This window comes from Herpailurus yagouaroundi, unplaced genomic scaffold (assembly GCF_014898765.1).
Source record: "Herpailurus yagouaroundi ecotype Mexico unplaced genomic scaffold, PumYag 141, whole genome shotgun sequence".
In the NCBI taxonomy this organism is placed as follows: domain Eukaryota; kingdom Metazoa; phylum Chordata; class Mammalia; order Carnivora; family Felidae; genus Herpailurus; species Herpailurus yagouaroundi.
Genome location: NW_024412396.1, coordinates 12,789,700 through 12,794,203, shown reverse-complemented (window position 1 = coordinate 12,794,203; position 4,504 = coordinate 12,789,700). Strand labels below are relative to the sequence as shown.

General features: G+C 41.5%; 1 long non-coding RNA gene across 1 annotated transcript in view; it reads left to right on the top strand.

Annotated features, from left to right (window-relative positions):
• The first annotated feature begins 2,154 nt into the window (after positions 1-2,154).
• Positions 2,155-4,504, top strand: part of LOC121031636 (uncharacterized) — a 130,364-nt gene continuing 128,014 nt past the window's right edge. Inside the window, exons 1-2 of the long non-coding RNA XR_005790813.1 lie at positions 2,155-2,239; positions 2,648-2,784. This is a non-coding gene — a long non-coding RNA (uncharacterized LOC121031636). The remainder of the gene's footprint in view (positions 2,240-2,647; positions 2,785-4,504) is intronic.

Below are 4,504 nucleotides of genomic sequence, written 5' to 3'. Positions count from 1 at the left end.
TCAGAAACTTGGAGTCATCCTAGATTTCTCACCTCTTCTTCATCCTTCCTATCCAACCAGTCAGTAGCATCACTTCCTAAATATTTAGTTTTTCTCTCCTCTTTATCCCAGCTATCATCGACCTAGGAAGTGTCCTCACCAGGGTCTTTGGTAATAGCTTCTTAACTGGTTTCTGGTCCTTCTTAGCCTTTCTCCATTTACACTGATTATTTATATTCCTGCCAGAATGATTTTTCTAAATGCAAGTTGACTTTGTTATTCTCCAGCTAATATCCTTCAATGGTTTTTCTATTTCCCCTTGGGATAAATCTTAGGCTACTGAACATACACCATCCTCAATCTCTGGACTAATACTTCCTTTTTAATTGTTAAAAATTAATTAATTTTTATTTTAAGTAGGCTTCATGCCCAGTGCAGAGCCCAACGTGCTGGACTCATCTCAAGACCTGAGCTGAGATCAAGAATCAGATACTTAACTGACTGAGCCACCCAGGCACCCTACTTACTGTCCCTATCCCTAACTTACTTCTATATTTCTATTCCTAACTTACTATGATGTGGACAACTTCTGGTTCTTCTGAATGGAATTTCTTTGTTTCCTTTATGGCCTAGATGATGCCTGCTTATTTATTGAAACACAGCTTACAGGTCACTTCCTACTCCTTTGACTAAGTTTATCTCTTCTGTGCTCTGTGGTGTGCTGCGTATACATCTGCTGTAGCACTTAGCATCAAGAGATGTTTGTATGTTGGTCTCACCCACTATCTTTGCAGGTTCCTCTGTATTAGGAACTATGAGTATTTGTGTGTGTGTGTTTAATCCCAGTGTCCATTATATACCATGGCACATAGTAGGCACTCAAAGACTATTGAAACGAACTAAGCAATCCTGGTACATCTTTCTATTGACTATCAGATACACTCCTCTCCCTTGGGCACGATTGGGTAAACACTTCCAAATTCAATATTCTCCATTTTTCTGAACTCTGGGCATACCACCTTCCTTCTGTGGACACATTCTTTCTTCAGATATGTTAATACTATTGATTAGGTTATAGCTTTCTTTTAGAGCAATCGCGTTCCAGTCATGTCTCTCTAGACTCCATCCTAGGTGCCTTAACTAGGTTTCTTCAATCCCTCACTCATTAGTTCACTTATTTTAGTCAGGGAAGGCTGTATGTTTAAAAGGCAGCCACTAGGTTGCCAATAAAATGGTGCCCTTGGTATTATTCATTGTGTAAGCCCTTCAAAGTGTGATGATTTGGTGGGTGGGATATGTGCTTGAGGTTAAAAGGCTGTCCATGTCAGGGGAGGGCAGGAATCCTGTATGCTAGTCCAACCTCAAGCGAGGTCCTCTGGTTCTTGAGGACAGAGAGGTTAAGAGCTCTGGTATTGGAGGGAGGTAATCCTGGTTTCAAATCTCAAGTTAACAGCTTAGTGGACAAATTCCTAACCATGAATCTCTTCAACTGTGAAGTGGGGGAATAGTAGGACTGATCTTATAGGGTTGTTTTGGTAATTAAGGGCTAATGTTGACTTCTTTGCAATGGCAGATGATAAGCACGCAACAAATGGTATTCAGCCTCATTATTGTCATCATTGCTATTATCATCACTATCATTTAACAATGAGTGCTCTAGTCTAGCCTCAGCCTGACTACTCTTCACATCTTCCTCACCTCCTCCCCTTGGGATGTGATTTGGTTGATAAAGATGGGAGCCTGAGGAAGACCTTGTGGACACCCCATCTGCCAATTGCCTTTTTCTGCTTCTTCTGTTAGGAGACGCTTTGGGTTTTTAGGGACTCTATTTATACAGGGATTATTTAGCATTTTTATTCTCTGAAGGTGCTGGCATAGATTCAGTCTGTAATTCTAAGGGAAAGGCGTTTAGCTGTGCCTTTCTTTGTTTGTCGGAACATTTCTGTAGATAAGCACCCTGCACAGTAAATAAACTGCATTGTTATTACATTGCCTAGCAATTTACCTGTAACAGACGGCTGTGCCTGCTATAATGACATGATAGCTAATCCATACCCCTGCATGATTTTATCTTTTACTGGAGGAGGCTGGCAAGTTTAAAGGGGACGCCCTCAAGGATCAGCTAGAGGAAACCAGTCCTGGTTTTAGTGAGTGAGGTGGTTTTTTTTTTTTTTTTTTACAGGAGGTGTACCAAAAGTCCCGTGTCCGGATTTTGAATGAGTGCTTCATTTCAGGATCAATTACCTTAAGCTTCCCACAAGTAGGTTCTACCTAAAGCTTCTGTTTGATTTAATTAAGGAAGTCTCTCAGTCCTCAAGGCTGTGGTTAATACAAAAGATAATTTTTTTCCTTACTGCATTAGAAATTTTGGATATGTAAATAGCCTATCATCCAACTTGTCTCAAAAGGAACTAACAATTGCCTTTGGCAATCGGTAAATAAGCCTGCTTTCTTTTATTTAACTTCCTGTATGTTTTTTGATAGAGCCCTCAAAGTGACATTATTAGATCCAAAGGCAAGAACTATTTTAGAGCTCTATTAGTTTGACCCTGCCTACCAAAACACCCAAACAATTTATAGTGTCACCATAATTTTCAATGTAAACTACAGAACTGGACTTTCAATTGTGCCTTGTTTCTTACGGTTTGCTGTTTGTTTTCCTGACTAGACTGAAAGCTTCTGGAAGAAAAGAACTGGGTTTGGACTTCTCAGGAGCCTGTGCCCCCTCCTGGAAAGGGCACAGACTTAGAGTTCAACCCAGGTTCAACTCCTGGCTTTTAGCCATTAACAGCCCTATGACCTTGGGTAAGTTACTTATTTTTCTATAATCTTTTTGTTGTTGTCCCAAAGCTTGTTTAACGTATACTTCAACCTTTTTTAGGACTCTCATTTACTAAAAATACTTTATATACAAATACATGCTTTATATACAAATACTTTATATACAAAATATATACATATTTTTCTAGTACTTTAATTACTTTTCTAAATGGTCTTGGATACCCTTCACGGCTTAAATATTACTGGCAGAACTTCTAATAAGGAACAAGAATTGTTTCAAATTAGGGAAACTTCTCCTAGTGGTACCAATTGCTTTCCCCCCATTCATTCCTACCCAACCTCAGGAAAGAAAATGTGTCACTCTTCCTTGTGATGAATTAGGCAGGGAGGCTGCTTGCTGGGGGACTATTTATATCTCTCTAATCTATTTCTCTCCATCTCCAGCACCACCAATAGCTAACATTTATTGAAGGCTTACAGTGGGCCGTGTGCGCCCCAGGCGTGATCTCGTTTAATCCCCACTAAAACCATTATTATTGCCATTTTACAGGTGGGGAATTTGAGGCTTAAAGGGGTGAAGCAAATTATCTAAGGTCACACAGCTAATTAGTGTTAGACGCAGGTCCAATCTCTCACCTGGACTAGTGTGGAGGATTGGTAAAGGGACTGATAACTGTCTTTCCAGCATCTTGCTTCCCTCCGGTCAACCTCTTCTCCACCTGGAAACAACATGAGCTTTTGTAAAAGAACACCCGAAACCTCTTCCACATCCTCCCCGTTCCTCCCCACCCCCATGTTAATAATCTGCACGATTTGGCTTCTGGCCACCTCCCTTGTCTCATGTGGTACCACCTTGCCCTTGCTCTCTGCCTTTTGTGACCTTCTGGGATCTGCCATCTCTCCTCTATCCTCAGAGTCTTCGTAGATGTGGTTCCTTCTGGATGGAACTCCCTCACCCCCTTTCTTTGCCAGCAGGCCTAATCGTGCTTACTCACCTTTTCCTTCCCAGCCTTCTCCAGTGAAAGAAAGTGTATATCGCTCCTCCTACTGATGCAGAACACCCCTTGCTGGTGGGACATTTGTACCTCTTTGGTCCCTACTGGTCCTGCAGCTTAGAGATCTGTTTGTTCCTGAGCTCACATTAGGTTGGGTTCCCCTGTTATGTGCTTCAGAGCAGCCTGTGCCTTTTCTTAATGGCACCGATCAGGATTTATAGTTTCAAAAATTTTATCTGTGTACCCCTTTGGTTAATGTCTATCTATACTGCTCTGATTGGAAGTTTTATGAAGACAAACATTGTCTCTTTTAGCTCATTTTGTATCCTCAGTATTTAGCACAATACTTGGCACACGGTATTATCATTTACTACGTTGAATAAAAGCTGAGCTTTAGAAACTGGGAAATGCTAATGATCAATCCTGGGGTGTCTTAGCCCTCTCCTGTTCCTGGAGGAGCAAGCAGCATGTGCAAACTGTATGGCCTCTGCGCACACATGTATGTGTATGTGCGCGTCTCTGAATGTGGGTGTGGCATGCCCACATACACGCAGACTCACGCAGGCACACACACACAGAGGCGCGCACACACACACACACACACACACCCTCTCTCTCCATTACAGGCAGCTGAACCAGGAAGGTGAAGAATATTTTTCATGGCGTTATTTTTATGATAATCTATTTCGATGGTTAATTTGGTTTAGGACACTGATTTATCACCAGTTTATAGATCTCTCTCTCTCTCT